Source organism: Lissotriton helveticus, chromosome 4_1 (genome assembly GCF_964261635.1).
Source record: "Lissotriton helveticus chromosome 4_1, aLisHel1.1, whole genome shotgun sequence".
Taxonomy (NCBI): domain Eukaryota; kingdom Metazoa; phylum Chordata; class Amphibia; order Caudata; family Salamandridae; genus Lissotriton; species Lissotriton helveticus.
The window spans coordinates 1,865,776,698-1,865,797,374 of record NC_136063.1 but is presented as its reverse complement, the minus strand read 5'-3'; the positions used below and the strand labels follow the sequence as shown (position 1 = coordinate 1,865,797,374).

The following is a 20,677-nucleotide window of genomic DNA, read 5'->3' as shown; positions in this document are numbered from 1 at the left end:
CTACTCACACATCCACTCATTCACCCATACAATCACTCATACATACAGTCCCTCATCAATGCAACACTATCATATGCACTCATACACCTATGCAGACACTCGCACACTGCCACTCATCCTTGGAGTTACTCACACACCTAGTCAGTCATGAAAGAATCAATCACACTTCCATTTCCTCATCTATACAGTTATACACACAACACCTTACTTATTCAAACATATACTAACACATACTTACTCTCTTATACAATCACTAATACAAGTACAAATTGATCTGCACAGAGTCACACACCTCCCAGACAGCCACACACTCAGTCTCCCATACAAATACTTGGGCAACCAATCAATAACCCATATAGCCACTCATATAGCTACTAATCAACGCATGCAGCAGCTTACACAACAACAGACATACTGATGCACACATTCACACAGTTTAGTCACTAACCTATGCATTCAGTAAGACACATTTAATCACTCACTCATACAGTCAGTCACGCACCTACTAAATCCTTCATCCAGACACTTTTACATCCACTCGTTCTTCAATATGTAAAACATATTTAAACTTTACAGAAAAACACAGTCACTGGATGATGTCATCAGTGATGTCAAATGAGATGTCATCAGTGATGTCATTTGAGATGTCATCAGTGATGTCATCAGTGATGTCACTGACCATGTCATGAATGATGTAATATGTGACATCATCAGCAGTGGATTGCGGGTGCGCCAAATATAGTTAGTCCAACTAACTATATAGGAGGAATTTCAATGGTTTTTTAAATGCTAATTCCTAACTATATAAGGCCTAAGAACCTATGGTTTTTTCAGTGAATTTCAAAGGTTTTTTTAAATGCTAATTCCTAACTATATAAGGCCTAAAACCTATGGTTCTTTCAGTGAATTTCAAAGGTTTTTTTAAATGCTAATTCCTAACTATATAAGGCCTAAAACCTATGGTTTTTTCAGTGAATATATATATATATATATATATATATATATCAATAACAAATGCCCTTGAGCTTACAGAGGGCATACAACGCTGTCCTCACCATCCGGTTTCTGCGCCTCGCAGCTGCTTGCTTTCCACATCTCCCTTCATTACTACCATGCCCGACGCGTTTCGAGGCCAACTACGCCTCTTAATCATGGGCTGTTGCATTCAAACAAAGAAGGCTCACCGTTTCAATTCCAATACTTTCATTTATTGAAAAACCGCCCCCAGTGGGCGTGGCACACAGGTGATGCTCAAAGCATGATGGTAGCTGTGGTCCTTGGAACGGTGAGAGTCTGAAACACCTTTAGTAGGTTCAAAGTTTGAATGTCCAATTAACACAGTTATTTCCTTGAGTAGGATCGGGTTTTTGAAAAGCGAGCAAAGTTCACTTGCAGAACAGCATTCTTCACAGAAGGAAATCGTTTCTTTCCGAAGCCTTCCCATTGTCAGCTCTCTCAGCCTTCAGGAAGTGGTGCCCCTCTGCCACGGCCAGGACTGCCATGTGTAAATACCAATAACAAATGCCCTTGAGCTTACAGAGGGCACACAACGCTGTCCTCACCATCCGGTTTCTGCGCCTCGCAGCTGCTTGCTTTCCATATCTCCCTTCATTACTACCATGCCCGACGCATTTCGAAGCCAACTACGCCTCTTAATCATGGGCTGTTGCATTCAAACAAGGAAGGCTCACCGTTTCAATTCCAATACTTTCATTTATTGAAAAACCGCCCCCAGTGGGCGTGGCACACAGGTGATGCTCAAAGCATGATGGTAGCTGTGGTCCTCGGAACGGTGAGAGTCTGAAACACCTTTAGTAGGTTCAAAGTTTGAATGTCCGATTAACACAGTTATTTCCTTGAGTAGGATCGGGTTTTTGAAAAGCGAGCAGAGTTCACTTGCAGAACAGCAATCTTCACAGAAGGAAACCGTTTCTTTCCGAAGCCTTCCCATTGTCAGCTCTCTCAGCCTTCAGGAAGTAGTGCCCCTCTGCCACGGCCAGGACTGTCGTGTGTAAATACCAATAACAAATGCCCTTGAGCTTACAGAGGGCACACAACGCTGTCCTCACCATCCGGTTTCTGCGCCTCGCAGCTGCTTGCTTTCCATATCTCCCTTCACTACTACCATGCCCGACGCGTTTCGAGGCCAACTACGCCTCTTAATCTTAATATTTATATATATATATATATATCGACAGTAACTCCAAACGACCACCTCCAATCCAACAGGACCGGCGAAGCAGGAGACAGACCACAGCATTCGGGTAAGTGTTTTTATTTCACCAGCTTTTTCCCATTGTCAACCAAAACATGACGCGTTTCGGGCTTTGCAGCCCTTGTTCACATGCAAGGCATTGGTGTGCAATACAGTGCTTTTAAAGTGTTTAAAGTGCTCCGCCTACAACCCGTGATCCCATAGGAGTCATGTGACCCCAATAACAAGGGAAAACAGACTATCTCGTTGCAGGCTCCAAGTAATTTTTTTTGCAAATGCCGGCATGAATGCGCTAGTATATATTGTATTATAAACATATAATGTGTTTCATACATGAAGACAAAAAAAGTTCAATTGTCACATAGATTCCTAAAAAGGAACTACTATCTGGTTAAATCCAGACACATCATATATACAGTAGATGTTAAGAGCAAATAACAGTTATCCAACAAAGATAGTAAAAGTTATTATCGAAAACAATCTTAAAATTTTAATACCGGAAGAATTAACATCTTTCCATAAATATAAGGCTTGACGGAGCTATTATAACTAACAACCACAAAAAAGCTAGGACAACCATGCCTAGTGTGCAAAGAGGCTAAAGATAAAGTGCAGACTGCATATTCATAAAGACAATAAAATACAAATTCATGGATAATCAAAGAATGCACTCAAAAACACAATTTTTACCCGTCATAGAATAAGGGAATGTTCTTTGCATTAAAATAGCATTTCTAAAAACATAAATTTCTAGCTCATGTTGTCTTAAAAAATACTGCAGACTATATTATAAACATTAAATAGTGATAAAATGTGATAAAATGTGATAAAAAGTGAAGGGAAGAATTATAAACCAATGATCTTAAAATTGGTTAAGAGACGGCACAAATGTAGACATATAAATAACACATAAATATGTAAAACAATTCATATTATTTTACATGATAAAGTGCTATTGATTTGAAATAGTAGTCAACCCACGATAGATAACCGGGAACCTGACTATCTATCAATACTCAAAGTACAGGAGAGAGAATATGTACAAATATCTGCCAAGTGTAATGTGTCATGATGAGCAACAGGGAACCTGACTACTCGTAAACATGAAGGCAGATAGAATGGTATGAACCTACACGGACTTAATGAGATGGAACAGATACCCCAGGAAGGAACAGAATGATACATATTATACAGGCCGAGTTCGTACTGATCTACAAAAAGTTATAAAAATCTTCAGTATTGTTTAGGCCATTAGGCCATTTACTGTCGAACTCCAATATGTAACGTGTTTCAAGTTGTCGCAATAACAACTCTCTGTTACCTCCTCTCCGTAAGGGCAATACTGATCCTATCACATAGTACCTCAAACAGTTGAGATCTTTGTTGTGTTTAGCCGCAAAGTGGCGTGCTACAGGATAGGACGGATCAGTATGTAGTATAGCCCTTAAATGCTGTAAAATTCTGACGTGCACCTGGGATATCGTACTACCGATGTAATGTAGTCCACAGGTGCACGTCAGAACATAGACCGCGAAGTCCGTTTTACAGTCATAGCTGCCTTTAATTGGGATATCATTAAGACAAAAAGGTGTCCGGTAGTATGTTTTGTTCTCCCCAAATTTACAGGCCCTGCAGTGAGAGCATTTTCGGAATCCGGGTTTAGCTTTTAACCAGATGTCCTTTTGTTTTAATTCTGGACTGCTGACATCAAGAGAGCTGCCCATATTTCTAGCTCTACGATAAGTTACCACAGGTCTAGCTGGTAAAGTAGGGCTTAAAATATTATCAGTAAGAATAATGGGCCAATTTTTTTGAATAATTCTCTTGATGGCATGCTCATCACTGCTAAAGGTTGTAATAAACCTAGGACATGTATGCATTGTGGTATCAGATACACCAACATTATTAGAATCAGATGTCAGGAAAAGACTTTCTCTACTCCTTAACCTTGCCTTAGCCAAGGCCTGGTTAAAAATTTGGTTAGAGTAGCCACGCTCCAAAAATCTAATTCTGAGGTCATGGATACATTTTTCGAACTCAGATGTGGAGCTACAGATGCGTTTAATTCTAAGAATCTCGCCTAAAGGAATACTGTAAATTGTATGTTTCGGGTGGAGGCTAGAGGCGTGTAGAAGGGTATTTCCCGACGTAGGTTTACGATGTAAAGTGGAAATTAGTTTGTTTTGTTCCACATAAACCTGTACATCCAGGAATTCTATATGGCGGACACTCATGTGTGAGGTAAAATGAAGATTTCGAGAGTTTTCATTGATTTCATTTAGAAACACCTGAGCTTCTTCCTCACTTCCCTGCCACAAAATAAAAATATCATCAATATATCTTAGATATTTGATAATTTTCTCTCTAATATATATATATAAGGCATACAACGTCTTCAAATGCAATCCTGCAGAGACGAGACGAACCCTGGACTGGTGCAAAAAATTCTTTTAATGAAGCCCAAACACCAAGTCGACCATATATATACCAAAATCAAAAGCTAAAGCACTCTCTTGGGGATTTCGTGATTTCATTTATCTGCAAACCATCTCACTCCACCTAAGCATTTCAACCATAAAGGTCTTGGTCACAGTACATGTACCGTGACCAAGACCTTTATGGTCGAAATGTGTACAAATAAATGAAATCCCGAAATCCCCAGGAGAGTGCTGCGGTATCTTTTGTTTTTGGTGAACAATATAATTTCAAGGCCAGTCCAGCATTGACGCATTTACCAGCTGTAAAGAGCGCCCTTCGTTTGTAGACTGTATTGTTAGTAATATAACTGAGAGAGCACCACAATACTTAAAAAAGTTGTAGGGGTGCATTATAATCGCCTGTAGTCAGCACCCGCATATTTAGAGGACATACTAATGTGCGCTTTTAAAAATGTAACAGTAGGCCGGGGATCAGTGCAATATGTAAAAGAATATTCATAGCATCTGCAGAGGAATGTAGAGCCTTAACAAGAGTGTGATGCTTTATTTAACGTAGAAATGCTATTAAACATGTGTATTGCTAAATTAGTAAACGTGCCATATTGAGAGTTGCACGTGTAAGAGACAGAATGTGATACTTTAACATGGAAAAGAGCTTACATTTAGAGTTGAAATGTAACGTTGTTTTGTAATGGAATAGAGTGCTTTGATTATAATGTAGAATCATTTAGAAATGCATTTAAACATGTGAAGGCCTGGGACATAGAGAAGCCAGTAGAGGCCTAACTGTGATTTCTTTACTTAGCTTTGGTTATCCTTGTGAAATAACTTCTTGCTGGGAAGGGTGCTGTTCTCAGAGAATATTGAATTGTAACTTTGAATGTGCACAAGATTGCTTCTCACGTATTTCAGTTGCAGGTGCAAGGCCACGGACCTTGTTAGGTAGAAAGGTCCATTGTTTAGAAGTTAGGGTGGTAGGAGTGAGGACGAGTAACTGCCAGAACAATGTCCATCTGCAACATTTGATGGAGAAGGTGACTGGGAACCAAGGACACCTCAACGGATGCTGGATGGAAGAATGCCATGCTGAAAAATCAGAAAACCGGTACCTGCCCAGAGGGGTGTGCCTTGGGGAGTACCTACGATTTTGGGAGTTTTGTATTATGGACAGTACCCGAGGGTAGAGAGCAGATTTTGTTAGGAGGTTGTCAGAACAGGATGTAGGCAATCCTAGATAGCATTTGAGGGAACTTAGGGCAGAGTGGGGTGTAGTAAGGAGCATCTTAGAACAAGCTCAATAGTTTAGGCTACGTACCTAAGAAACGTGAATGTACTTCTTAGGAAGTCTTCATGGCTGACACCTTTACTCTTGCCTGAAGGGAATTGTTAAGTAGGGATGTCACCTTAGAGTTAGTTTAGGGTCAGATTAACCTTTTCCTTTTCTTTTTGTAGGGACTGTTATTGGATGCCTGATGTTTCTTGAATTGACCTTGCTTTTTATTCTGAGTCGTCTGAGGCTCCTTCGTAGGATTATGTTTGTATTAGTGGCAGTCTACCTTTTGAACCTCTTGCTGAGGTGTCTGTATGTCCAGTTATTATTGGCTTTGTAATAAATTCTTAAACATCAGTTCGTAGTCGGTGGTTCTTTAAATTGGATTTGAATACTGATTTACAAAGCTGTTTTAATTATGAGTTTGGAAACCTCCCCTCTACACATCTTAGCAGCCAAAAAGGTCCAGTCGACCTGTCCTGGGATTCTGAAGAATTGATAAGATAAAAATCCTGATAAGAATCCCAGCTCCTTCAGTTGGTAGCAGAGTAGGATGATTGTCTCTAGAGTGAGGGGAGATCTAGATTAGGGTAACAGTTTTCTAAGGCCCATAGAAATTAGTTGATGATTGCCCATTGGATTGTCGGCGGAAGACGGCGTTTCATGGAAAGCGACGGAGAGTGACAGTGCGCAAAAGCAGCAGTTTGTGGGAGAGTGAGTATGAATAGGGTTTTACGTTGTTAGATTGCAGTGTTTGTGTTGTCTTGTGATGACTTGCGGAGTTGGAATGCCTGTTGTATGAAACTGGATCAGGCTGTCAGCGCGCGCAGCCCGGGAAAATCTTAGGCTTAAGGAGTAGCTTAAGTGGGTCAGGTGTACTGTACACCCAGAGTAATTATCGACCATTGTTAAGGGGATCGGGAGGTACCATCGATCGCCCACTGGACCGAGATAGGGGGAACGAGTGTGTGAGTGCGTGAGTAACTGATGCTGGTCATGGGTTGCTGAGTGTTTGTAACCTATCAGTTGAGGTGATTGTCCGGTCATTTCGTGGACAGACAGTTGCCAGTTCGGTGAAAATTATGAGACTGTGGATGTACAGTCAGACTGTGGACTTACAGTCAGCGAATTAATAGCTTGGTCATAAGTGATCATTTCAGTGTATGAATGGGAAGTATGCGTGAGTGAGAGCTGAGTTGTAAAGGAGGGGAACTGCTGCGAAGCGGAGGCGAGTGACGTCATAAGGTGCTGCGCTGTGATGTGGCAGTTGGTGTGAAGCCGCGCTGGGATTGGTGGATTGTCATCAGGAAGTAGAGGAGCGCTGCAAAAAGAGAAAAGTTGGTTTAAGATGACTGATGGAAATGAAGAATTGACTTTTCCCAGATACAGAACTTATAGATTGGAAGTGTTAGATCAGTTGAAATCGATTATGGCTTCTTTGCATCCTTTGCCTAGACCAGCATAGTTTGAGGCACTGAATGCGTGGATTAGAGTGGAACACGAGAGAAACAGGGACAGGAGGCACAAAAGAGTAAAACGGTCAATTAGAGCATTTCAGGATGCGAGGTGGGATGCATTGGCGAATAGATGGAGGGTACAGACTATTGAGGGGGACAGGTTGTATCCGCTGTTGGTAAAGACAGGGGACGGCAAGAAAAAGAATGCTGAAGAATACGACAGTGACACAGATGATAGCTTGATAGAAAGGATGTTATCAGAGAGACCACCTCACTACAATTCAGAGTCAGAAAGGGAGAAGTCAGCCCCAATAGAAGGAGTCGGAGAACAACAAGTCCCACATAGTATGGAAGTAGTGGGAAAGCTCTCAACAGGGGAGATGCAGAATGTAGGAGGCATTAGTCCTCAGAAGTTGCCGGATGCCCTTAAGGTACCGGTTTTATTGGTCCCATAGTGTCAGTGTACAATCCAGAGCCGGAGAGAAAATGGAATCCCATCACAGATGAAAATGGAAGGGAGCATCAGCGATGTAAGGAACAGTGTAGTGGGTGGATTGGGCCAAATGCCAAGGCCTGTGGAATCGAGTGCTCCGTTGCCGGCTACTGCAGATTCGTCCAGAGGACTGATGGATCTGAGGGGGCCAAGACTAAAATCTCTTGGTGAATTGAGGCCAGATTTAAGAACATGGGAGACTGTCGAAGGGGCTCAAAGCGAGGGGCCAACAGAGGATTGGGTCCATGGGAGTGCGGAGAACAGGACGGGTTTTAGAGAAACACCCAAAGCAAATGGGTGCAGAGAACAGGACAGTGCTTGCAGGGAATTGAGTGGTGTATCTAGTAGAGGTACCCTGTGAGCAGCAGTGGAAGCAAAAAGGCTGGACATAATGCGACTAAAAGCAGAAGTGGATGAGATAATTGAGGGAAATTTACCCTTAGAGAGAGTGGAACTCTATGAGCCAGATGAGTTGCTTTTTGTAGCAAAGGATGTGACTCGCAAAGCGAGGTCGACAAATGAGAAACTGACTGAATTGGCAAATAAATATGATGTGGACTTGACCAGGACGAAAATGTTGCAGGGAAATCATAGGTTGTAATACACTGATCAAGACCTAGAGGAGAAGAGAGTAATTGACTTAAAAACTCACATTAAAGAGCTGATTATAGGAATACGAGCCTGGAGCAGACTTGACAAATGGGAAGAACGGTGGTCAAAGAAAAAGAGTGTCAGAAGGAGTGTGGTAGACACATGAAATACACAAAAGGGAGCGTAGAGGTCAACTTGCCAAATATGAAATGAAAGCTCGAAAGGACATTTATTAACAGAAAATAATTATTTACAGAAGTCACTACAGGCTCATATGAATCCCATCAGCCCACCTGCTTTGGCGGAGCATCCTCATCTGGGAAACTGCGGAGCAAAGTCTGTGTAACTAAGCCGGAGTGGTATGGCTATATGTCACTAGACTTTTGACCGGCATGTAGTGTAACCTCAGTGCCAGTCAGTAGTGCTGATGGAGTGCAGTGCAAAGAAAAATTGTGATATTTAAAAATGACTAAACGATCAGAAAATATGTTTTATTAGGATCTGGTCAGATGCCAAGATTAAAAACAGCCTAACAGTGTGAAAAAATCACTCTTGTTTAGCAATAGGTGAGAGGTCAACATATTTCAGCCACAAAGTGATGTTCACTGGCTTTCGTCAGGACCTACAAGAAGTGTAATGCTACTGCAAAATAGAATCTATAAAGGGAAACATTAAACACATAAATTGCTAAGAGGACTAAACTTTAAAGTGGTTCAATCACCACCCTACCAGGATCGAATATATGTTATGGCAACTAGTAAGTCCATCAGTAATCTTCTTTCCTGTAGTAAAATACAAAATAATTCAGGGAAAAGAAGAGTAAACAAACATCCTTTTGAGCAAACAATAACAACTTCACAATTAACTTGAAGAAGCGAAGAGGCAAATCTTTGGAAATATTTGTAAATTTCGTTTTAGGAATTGCTATACTCATGCCGTTTTCAGCTTCCCTCTGGGTTTCACCTGATTTTCTATCTCCAACTAAATGCGATGTAACCTAGATTGGAGGCATTTTGGGAGCCATTATTTCCACGCCAGATGAGTATCTTTTTGGGCCGTCCAGTTACTGGAGACGCGAGTGTCCTTTGAATCCTGCAAATCAGGCCCAGCAGGAGGAAGAGGTAGAGCAGGTACAGGTGCCTCAGGTGAAAACAACTGTGTCAAAGCCAAAACTGTCAAAGGGGGAACTTCGGCTCTGCGAGTACAGGTTCTGCAGCCACCGAGGATCCCGTCAGGGGCTCAGACAAACCAGCAGATGCCTCTTTTTGATGAGAGTGATGATTGTTACTTAGACCCGTTGGCATGACGATGCCTGAGAGGGTAGGAAGACTGCACTCTTGGGCAGTCTTTGAGGTAGACCAGAGGGGACCATTTGTGGAAGCGGATGTTGATGGTCACCCCACAACCTTTCTGGTTGATACTGGTGCTACCCGTTCTACTGTGAGATCTGCAGTAGTCCCCAACCTATCCCTCTCGGGACAGACAATCCAAGTTGTAGGTGTCGCAAATAGGAAGATGACGAATCACTTGACAGAACCGATTCCTGTGAATATAGAGTCATTTCATGACAGACATCAGTTTGTGGTGTGCGACTCGAGTCCTGTTTTTTTACTAGGGAGGGATCTCCTGTGTAAGCTTAATTGTACCATCTATTGTACCCCCAAAGGAGTGGAACTGCAAACGAATGATGATGATGCTACCTTTAAGGTTGCAAATCAGCATGTGTGTATAGAGATGTATCCTGTTTTGACAGTGGAAGAGCTTCCACTTGACTTGAGAGATTAAGTCTCCCAGGAAGTGTGGGACTTTACTGGAGAGGATATAGGATTGATCAAAGGAGTTGAACCGGTTAAGATTCAGATTAAGCAGAATGCTGAATTCCCAAGAACGCCTCAATACAATTTGATTCCAGAAACAATTGCAGGGATAAAGCCTGTGATTGAGTCCATGATTAAGCAAGGAATTCTGAAAGAAATAATGGGCAGTCCATGTAACTCGTCTTTTATGGGATTGCAGAAACCGAGTGGGAAGTTTAGGATTGTACAGGACCTGCACCGAATAAACAATATAGTTGTTCCCTGTTGTCCAGTGGTACCGAATCCATCTGTGATACTATTTAAGATTCTGTGTCAAGCTGATTGGTTTACCGTGATTGATCTGTGTCAGGCTTTCTTCTCGATCCCTGTACACGAAGAGATCCAATTTCTTTTTGCTTTTAAGCTGGAAAATCGTGTCTTAACATGGTGTCGTATACCTTAGGGGTAGACAGAGAGTCCATCGATCTTTAATCAGATCTTGAAGAAGAATCTTGAGAGTCTTGTACTGCTGCAGAACTCAGTTCTCGTACAGTACATTGACGACCTCCTTGTAGCGTCAGAGACTGATTATGCATGCAGGATTGACACCATTGCCTTACTGAATCATTTGGCAGAGAATGGACACAAGGTGTCGCCAAACAAGTTACAGTACTGTTTTGATGAGGTGCAGTACTTTGGTCACCGAATAGAAAAGTGCAAGAGGAAGGTGTCACCTGACAGGATAGAGGCGATCATGGGTATGATGGTGCCTTCCACTCAGAGAGAGGTTAGGATGTTCCTAGGAATGGTTGGTTACTGTCGCCAGTGGATTGCCAACTTCTACTTGAAGGCAAATCCTTTGCAGAGACTGACGCACAAGGATGTGAGTGATCCGGTACCATGGGACAATGAATGTGTGAAGGCTTTCCGTGAGTTGCAAGAGGATCTTTGTCGTGCTCCGGTACTGGGAATGCCAGACTACAATAAGCCGTTTACACTATTCTGCTGTGAACAAGAAGGTTGCGCTTTAGCAGTACTAGTACAAGATCATGGTGGTGTCCGTAGACCAGTTGCCTATTTCTCAGCTACTTTAGATCGAGTAGCTTCAGCGTTGCCCGGATGTCTCAAATCCGTTGCTGCAACACGTGTCAGCATTGAAAGATGTGAAAGCATTGTCATGGGTCATCGGCTTACTGTTTATGTGCCGCATTCTGTTGAACTTTTGATAACCAAGACACAGCACCTGAAAAACAATAGGTTCACACGCTACGAGCAGGTCATACTTGCTGCGGGGAATGTGACCCTTAAGAGGTGTTCTGTTTTGAATCCTGCTACCTTGATGCCGTTGCCAAACACTTGATGAAGATTGTGCGGACCACAATTGTCTTGATGTGACAGAACTTTGCACCAAACCGAGACCTGACATTGTTGATGAACCATTGTTTGACCCTGACGAAATTTTCTTCGTTGATGGTTCATGTTTAAGGGACAGTGTTGCTCAATTGAGAGCAGCATTTGCTGTATGTAGCATTACCGGAGTAGTTGAAGCTGCCTGCCTGGAAGGAGTATACCCCGCTCAGGTGGCCGAGATTATTGCTTTGACTCGTGCCTGCATAGCCGCAGATCAGATTAAGATTACCATCTACACTGACAGCCAATATGGGCTTGGTGTGGTTCATGACTTCGGACAGTTATGGTCCCACAGAAGTTACATGACATCGTCAGGATCACCCATCCGCAATGGGGAGTTTGTGAGGTTTCTTTTAGAGGCCTTACAGCGTCCCAAAGAAATTGCTGTAGTGAAGTGCACGGCTCATGGAAAAGGGACAGATTTGTTGTCACATGGAAACCGCTATTGCGGACAAAGTTGCACGATTCTGTGCCGAACAAGGTTATATCTTCACTGAGAACCATGTTGTAGGGGGCAAAGAAAGAACCGATTTTAACATGATGCTGGCCATGGCAGATACTTGGGATGAGCTCAAATGTTTGCAATAACAGGTGTCAGACCACGAGAAGAATGTGTGGATAAATTCAGGCTGCGTGAAAGGGGATGTGGATATTTGGGTCTCCGGTGATGGAAGAGCAGTGTTGCCGAATGAGTTGCTGAGTCCGATGGGAAGACCGATTCATGGTGCAGTGCATTTAGGAAGAGATGCAATGGTGCGAGTGTTCCGACAGACATGTTACAATCCACGGTTTTGTGCGGAGGCAGAAGCTGTGTGTCAGAGATGTGTTACGTGTCAACAAATGAATGTCGGAAAGAGGACTGCAGTTACCATGAGTCACATTGGGAGGTCAGGGGGGCCCTTTAACAGAATGCAATTGGATTTTGTTGAGATGCCTAGATGCAACCACTTGAGGTAATTCTTGGTAGTGGTGTGTTTTCAAGGTGGGTGGAGGCATACCCGACCCACAGGTGTGACACACTTACAGTAGCCAAGCTGTTGTTGAGGGAGCTTTTCCCTCGATTCGGGATTTTGACCTCTTTGGAATCGGACAGAAGAACGCATTTTCATAGTGAAATCATAAAGATGCTTTGCACAGCACTGGATATTGATCCGAGACTCTATTGTAGTTATCATCCAGAGGCTTCTGGAATAGTGGAGCAGATCAATGGGACTCTGAAAACTCGAATGGCAAAAGTGTGTTCATCTACGTCCCTGAAGTGGCCGGATGCTTTGCCCTTGGTGTTTGAGTATGCGCAGTACCCCAGACAGGAGAACAGGTCTTTCTCCTCATGAAGTGCTGATGGGAAGGGTTATGAGGTTGCAAGTGGTGCCAGCAGCGGCCCAGATTAATATCACAGATTATCTGATCCTTGATTATTGCAAAGGACTCGCTGATGTCGTCCGTTCTGTGCCTCATCAGGTACAGGCTGCTGTGGTACCGGCATCCAGTGATCTCTGTCACGACCTGAGTCCGGGGTACTGGGTGTTGGTTCGGAAGCACGTGCAAAAGAGCTGCTTGGATGTTTGCTGGAGAGGCCCTTATCAAGTCATCCTGGTCACGAACACTGCTGTGAAGTGTTGGGGGCTGCCGAACTGGATACATGCTTCCCATACCCGTTGAGTTTCAGCACCCTTGGAAGAAACAGCTCCTCTCCCGAATGAAAATCCAGCTGATGTGGCAAGGCCACAGGAGGGGACACGCCAAGCTGTGAGGGTGTCTGATGCAGCTGGTAGATCACTAGACCAAGCTGAGGAGGGTCACAACGGCAGCGACACCAAAACTGACTCCGAAAAGTTGGAGAGAATAGACGGTGAAAATTGTTGCTGAACAAGAAAAGCTGTAAATTGTCCAGAGACCATGGAGGCTGGAAACCCGAATCTTAGGGCTAGGTGCATTGTAGGTACACTTGTAGGAGGAGTGATACTCTTCATTATCCTAGTAGTTGTAGTTTCGTATTTAGTACCACATGAGCAGGCGTGGAGGTAGAGGGAACACCTACACCTACTACTCCTAGCAAAAAAGAGGTCAAAATAGGAGACGAAAGAGAGTTGCTACTAGAGGAGAGTCGTAGGTTACATGCAGATCTGTCTAGAGGCAATTTCAAGCTTAATGTGTATGCAAAGTTGTTGTATGGATGCGAAAGGCCATGGATGCGAAAGATTGTTATGTGGTTATGCAATTGCCTGCTTCTATAGATGAGGGTATTAGATACCATCACCTTCCATTGATTTATGGAATTTCATGTAGTTTTCTGCTTAGCATTTTCTATGGACATAATCATTTTGAGTATTTCTTTTCGAATTATGATGCTGTACTTCCTGAAGTATCTGCCTACAAGCATTTGAATAAGTATGATTATTACAAATCAGAAGACAGGCTTGGGACGTATTTTATTCCGACTCAAGAGTTGGATATGTCTTATGCTCATCGCCATAATCTGACATGTTTGTTGTCGGATACAGAGAAGAAAATCATAGAACAAGTAGAAGATAGGTACCGGAAACAAAAGCAGTTGCGAGATTCAGGACAGGGTAAAGTGGATTGGACAAATGAAGAAAAGCTGCACAAGTCAAAGGGAAGTTATGGTCCAATAGCTCTAGATGAAGTACAGAAAGGGAAGTTGTGCATTCATAGACCACAGACATACTATGAGAGTGTGTACGTAGGTCATACCACCTGTGACCATACTTTCACTTTGGAGTATTATTCAAAGGACTTTTTGCAAAGTGTGGTGTAGATTATTCCGACTGTGTATTTTGTTTGCGGGAGGAATGCATATGTGCGACTGCCTGAGAAATGTTATGGAACGTGTTATTTAGCAATCATTTTTCCCACGATCTACCATACAGAAGACTTTGAATTTTTAGATGGAGGACAACATGTGAGAGTGAAGCGAGGTAAAAGTGCAGGAGCCATAGTTGGAGACATTTTTGGAGCAATGATACTGACTTTGGGAGTGATCTTGAATGATGGGAAAATTAGAAGATAGGTGACTGTTGTGAATGAATTGTCAATGAATACAGCTAAGTCATTGGTGTTGGTTGAAGGTGAGATGTTATCGATAAGAACTATGGTTTTACAGAATTATCTTGCTTTAGACGTCCTTCTAGCGAAAGAGGGAGGAGTCTGTACACTTTTGAAGGTCCAAAATGTTGTACTTATATACCAGACAACAGCAAAGATCTGGAGAAATATATAAGCAACATTACTGCGATCCATAGTGAAATTGGGGATCTGACAGAGGAAACTGTGTGGCAAAAGGTTGGCAAAGGATTTAACAAGGTAGGGACTTGGTTTGCAAACCTTGGAAAGGGTTTCCTTGGTTTTGTGTTGAAACTCCTTATTATTGTTGTGGCATGTGTGATTGGATTGTGGGCTTTGGTACGAGCTTACAAATGGTATAGATCAAGCAGACTGGAGAGATCGTTGAGAGTGTAAGAGAGACGAATAGAGAGACTGCAGTACAGTCAATATCGGAATCTTAAGAACATGGAGTTGCTCAAGAGAGGGAAAGTGGCAACAAGCTCTGTTTAACTCGGTTCTTTCCTGAAGGGTGTTGTATTGTGTAATGACACTGGTCATCAAAGGGGGGAACTGAGAGAGCGCCATGTTACTTACAAAAATTGTAGGGGTGTATTATTTTCGCCTGTAGTCAGCACCCGCATATTTAGAGGGCATACTAATGTGTACTTTTAGAAATGTAACAGTAGGCCGGGGAATAGTGCAATATGTAAAAGAGTATTCATAGCGTTTGCAGATTAATGTAGAGCCTTAACAAGTGTGTGATGCTTTATATAACGTAGAAATGCTATTAAACGTGTGTATTGCTAAATTAGTAAACGTGCCATATTGAGAGTTGCACGTGTAAGAAACAGAATGTAACGCTTCAACATGGAAAAGAGCTTACATTTAGAGTTGAAATGTAATGTTGTTTTGTAATGGAATAGAATGCATTGCTTATAATGTAGAATCATTTAGAAATGCATTTAAACGTGTGAAGGCCTGGGACATAGAGAAGCCAGTAGAGGCCTAACTGTGATTTCTTTACTTAGCTTTGGTTATCCTTGTTATACTTCTTGCTGGGAAGGGTGCTGTTCTCAGAGAATATTGAATTGTAACTTTGAATGTGCACAAGATTGCTTCTCACGTATTTCAGTTGCAGGTGCAAGGCCACGGACCTCGTTAGGTAGAAAGATCTATTGTTTAGAAGTTAGGAGTGAGGACGAGTAACTGCCAGAGGAATGTCCATCTGCAACATTTGGCGGAGAAGGTGCCTGGGATCCAAGGACACCTCAACGAATGCTGTATGAAAGAATGCCATGCTGGAAAAATCAGAAAACCGGTACCTGCCCAGAGGGATGTCTCTTGGGGAGTACCTACGATTTTGGGAGATTTGTATTAGGGACAGTACTTGAGGGTGGAGAGCAGATTTTGTTAGGAGGTTGCCAGAGCAGGATGTAGGCAATCCTAGATAGCATTTGAGGGAACGTAGGGCAGAGTGGGGTGTAGGAAGGAGCATCTTACAATGAGCTCAATAGTTTAGGCTACTTACCTAAAAAACGTGAATGTACTTCTGAGGAAGTCTTCACGGCTGACACCTTTACTCTTGCCTGAAGGGTATTGTTAAGTAGGGATGTCACCTTAGAGTTAGTGTAGGGACAGATTAACCTTTTCCTTTTCTTTTTGTAAATGCAGCCCAGACTTCAAGTAGGGACTGTTATTGGGTGCCTGATGTTTCTTGAATTTACTTTGCTTTTTATTCTGAGTTGTCTGAGACTCCTTTGTAGGATTATGTTTGTATTAGTGGCAGTTTACCTTTTGAACCTCTTGCTGAGGTGTCTGTATGTCCAATTATTCTTGGTTTTGTAATAACTTCTTAAACTTCAGTTCATAGTCGGTGGTTCTTAATATTGGATTTGATTACTGATTTACAAAGCTGTTTTAATTATGAGTTTGGAAACCTCCCCTCTACACTTCTTAGCAGACAAACAGGTCCAGTCGACCTATCCTGGGATTCTGAAGAACGGATAAGGTATAAATCTTGATTAGAATCCCAGCTCCTTGATATATATATAGTTGTATTTTTGGCGAGTTGGCAGACTTTACAAGTTTGACATTTGATAAACCCTTTGGTTTTCTTTTTTTTCATGGATTAAGCAATAAAGAAGTTTTTGGGACACATATAAGATCCTGCGAGTGCGATATTCATTACTCCTTCTGTGTGAGGGAGTGTTTGTGTGTGTATATATATATATATATATATATATATATATATATATATATATATATATATACCTCCTTGTTGCCCATCGATTGAGGACGCCACTCCACAAGAGCTCATTCCAACAGGAATCTTTATTTAGGAAACCAGCATTTTCCCTTTCCGCATATAATTATCCCCGACGCGTTTCGGAGTTCCTTCTTCTTCTTGGGGGTTACTGACAAGCGGCAGGCTTTCCAAACACTTCCTTTTTGTATCATTATCAGCTCCTCCCCGGTGAGTATTCATTACTCCTTCTGTGTGAGGGAGTGTTTGTGTGTGCGTGTATATATATATATATATATATATATATATTTATATATATATATATATATATATATATTGCGGCAATTGAAACTCATATCCATATGATACAGACAAGCAAGAGCTGTTTGTCTGGTCTGCAAGAGCGGATGCCACATTGATTGAAAGCTCTCTCCTATACTTTCAAAGTTCGGGCAATACAAACTAGATGAAGAACAAGTTTTTTGATAGGCATGGATAGATGGCTGAGGTTTCATTCTGGTTGCCGGAGCCATGCTAGACTATGCATGTGTGAGGGCAGATGTCCAAAGTGGTAGGTCACACATTTTCGTTTTAAGAACACAGAGGTCCAGGCTCAAGGTATTGCTGGGGTACCTAAGGTTTTGAGGTTGCTTTAGACCATCCAAGCATGTGATCTGCTTGCAAAGGCCAGCATGCCCTTGACAATTGACATCTTCTTCATGATACTGTTAATATATTTATTCAGGGGCAGAAAGGCCATTGTAAGGGCCTAAAGTGCTTGTATCCTAAGGCTTGTACAGCCGAATCTAAATAAAGGCTTGCCAGTGTGACTGGTCCATTCACTATTTCTGCCCATAAGACTTTATTTAAGAGATTATCAAATGATGCTTTCAGCAGCATCTAATGTGTGCACCTTGTCTTACACTAGTTTATTTTGTTAACCCAAATTCCAGACATATTTGGGCTGGAGATGATTTTCTAGGTAGATAAAAAATATATCAATAGGTTTTTGAAGTTACTGTGTCTAACAGGGCTGCAGCCCAGCCACGATGGGCTTCACCACCATATGGCAAAGTTGGAAGAAACTTGGCTGAAATGATCTTTAATATGGGTGCCAGGTTTAATCCTACCAACGATCTGTATAGGGCATGGAAGGCTAATATTAATGCATTGCCTTTTTGGGATGGCTCCTGTGTTTGAGTTTGAAATGAGCCTTTTGCCTCAAATAGTACCCCAAGGTATGTATAACCCTTTAGTTTTCTAGAGGCTGGCCCTGTAAATAGTGTTTGTGATTTCCACTTATTCTCTTGTTAATAAACATAACCTTCATTTTTTTCCATATTGATTCCACTTCCATTTGCGGTTGAATAGTGATGAACAGTTGAATAAAAAAGCTGATCTTGGAAAAACTCAAAGTATTTTATGAGACATTTCCCTTAGCATGACTAGAAACACATTTGAGTTTCTTCTTTTATATCACTGTAATCTGAGTATAGGTGCCTACTCTAAAATGTATGTTTATTAAAGGATGTAATTCACACTTCAAGAACCAACACAATAAACTTGAAATGTTTCTTTATTTTCTGTCTTTCTTACAATTATGATTTCCTGTCCCCAGCAGTAGAATATCATTTTCATTATCTTACAGAAACAATGTGTCCTAGATGATGCTGTTATGATTATCAACCCAGAGTGTACCTCCTTTTCCGAAGAAAATGTGCAAATTAATTATCAAACATGTACTCAGATATTTGAAATTCTCTAAGGGATTTTAAACTACAGTGATGTCTATTCATTAAAATCATGAAAGAATATTTTTCCAGTGGAAGATATTTGATAGTATATTATGGAGGGGAACATCCTTTACAACGCAACTTTTACCATGCAGTGCCTTTATGACACAACTATTACAACGCATGTTATTACAACGCATAGCGCTGGGGGGCGCTCTAGGATAGGGAATAGATTTAATTTACTATCCAACACCTTCGCTACTATCCACGGGGACTGGAGTTGGAATATTAAATTAAACTATTCACTATCCAGCACCCCTTAACGCTATGCATTGTAACAGCATGCGTTGTAAAAACTGCGATGTAAAGGCATGCGTGGTAAAACCATGCATTGTAATGTCATACATCCTATTATGGATGGCACCACATTTGCCCGGTGTTGCATAAAAAATATTATTTAGCCCAATAGCACCTTATTTAGAGCAACTGCCATAATAAAAGAACATTCACTTCTTTACCCATGCTGTGTGAAAGATGAAGTGCTGTTAAATGAAACAGTGAATTGAAGCTGCTGTGGTATGTGGATTTCTAAAATGCTGTGGCTATCTGTAGGCTTTCCAGCGTTGGCTAAGACATAGCGTTGCTTTGGAACATCAGGAGGAACACAGGTTTAGTTTAATGTCAATAAAGCCATGCTTCTAGCATTTTAATGAACTGTGTTTCGTGGTTTAGACAACTTAATTCTATGGGGTGAGTGTTCCAAATTTTGGATATGAGATATAAAAGGGACCGACCACCCCACTTGGCCTTGTGAATTGTAGGTAGCTTCAAGAAATGACCTGTAGAGGATCTTAGAGCCCTACTGGGAGAGTAGAGGTGCAAGACTGCCCTTGTCATTGCAGGTTCTTTGGTGTTAAGCCCTCTATGTGCCAGACAGAGTGCCTTATTTAGATCTCAGTAGATGGAATACTCCATCACAAACATGAGGAATATCCCATCTGCCATATTACGATCTCCATAGGATATAAAGGTGTCGTAATACTACAGACGGGATCTCCGTCACATTTGTGATGGAGTATTCCCATCCACCAAGATCTAAATTAGGCCCAGAGCATTTTAAATGTAATCCTAGCCTCAATGGGGAGCCAGTGGAATGAAGCTAGAGCACTTTTGCTGAGGCAAAATTTGGGACCTTATGTAGGATCCTTGCTGTTGCAGTTTGGACAACCTGGAGCCTTTTGATAACTTATTTGGGGAAACCCATAGACAGATATATAGGTAGCCAAGAAAACAAAAGCAGGCCACCCCTCACCCCCCATCAGTAATTGAACATTATCATAATATTGTCTTCTGTTCAGTAAATTATAGCACTTCAAACAATTTTGCAGTTTGCATCACGAAATACATGATTTGATACTAGCAGTTGTTGTGTGGTAGTCATAATACCCATTCCATTGGTATTGATAACATATTTATGATACACAAGTGAAAGGAAAAGTATCACAATAAAACATTTTTTGTTTGAATCAACTGTATTAATACACATTGCTTCAAACATGTATTACCAAAGTGAAATTGTCAGGGAAGAAAATGGCTGCAAGACACACTTGAGGCTTCACTTCTCCTGAGTCATGACCCCTACCCACACTCACCAATGGCAATAAATAGCAAATTATACTGTGTACATCTGCCTATATAATATTCATGCTATGCCGATGAACATAAATGTGGCCCAATAGCACTTTAATTAGAGCAACTGCCATAATTAAAGCACATTCACACATTTATTATTACAGTGCAATGGTCAAAATCAAGTGTATTACCACAGGACCTCAAAACTGACACGATTAAATCAAATTTCAATTCCTTAAGACTGCAAGTAACAGTTATAATACTTAGGGAAACCACTCTACTAATAGTCACAAGGTCTCTTCAATAAGAATTTACCTTTTTGCACAAATGTAAC

The 20,677-nt window shown here is 41.6% G+C and overlaps 1 protein-coding gene across 6 annotated transcripts in view; it reads right to left on the bottom strand.

Moving 5' to 3' along the window:
- The window catches only part of CYSLTR1 (cysteinyl leukotriene receptor 1), a 676,208-nt gene that overhangs the window by 20,671 nt on the left and 634,860 nt on the right, over positions 1-20,677 (bottom strand). The window lies entirely within an intron of this gene.